The following is a 739-nucleotide window of genomic DNA, read 5'->3' on the forward strand; positions in this document are numbered from 1 at the left end:
GTATGGTTAAACTCTAAGTTGAATTTTAAATATTATATTTAACAAAGAACTGTCAAGGCAGAAAGACTATTGAACAACATTCTCAGACTATTAAATACAGAGAGAAATCTATTCTTCCAGGCTATGAGATAGTTATATATAACCAGTATTATCTCAGTAGCTGATTATGAACTTTAAGTTTAATGAAATAATCAAGAAAATTTCACTGAACTCTTTCAAAGTCTGTTAAACAGAGCTCTGAGAAGAATTCTGAAAGTATTTAAATCATCTTCTATTAAAGCAATGAAAATTGAAGCTTCAATTCTCTCTTCTGCTATTAGATTTAAAAAGATCTGTATGAACTATGCTCTGAGAGTTATAAAGATAAGCTTAAATCATATAATTAGAGAAAGAGTCTCTTTCTCATTTTCATCAGTTAACTCTGAAAATAAACTGAATTGAAATAGATTTCTTAATTGAAATGAAAATAATTCTTCAAAGAAAATGTCTTCTCAACTATACAGACTCTACTCACTGATTAAAAATCAATTTTCTTCTTTAAATATTGAAAAAGTTAATCATGAGAAGTTATCTCTCTGAAGAGAAAAGCTTAAATCTCTCATAGACTTACAAATAAGTGAACTATCTAAAGAGAAAGAATATGAACAGCATTTGAAGAGAATTTCTATAATTAATATAAAAGACTCTATTCTGATTTATTCAGATGACTCAAAAAATGAGAATTTGAATAGATTAGATG

The sequence above is a fragment of the Blastomyces gilchristii genome (assembly GCF_000003855.2).
Source record: "Blastomyces gilchristii SLH14081 genomic scaffold supercont1.55, whole genome shotgun sequence".
Classification (NCBI taxonomy): Eukaryota; Fungi; Ascomycota; class Eurotiomycetes; order Onygenales; family Ajellomycetaceae; genus Blastomyces; species Blastomyces gilchristii.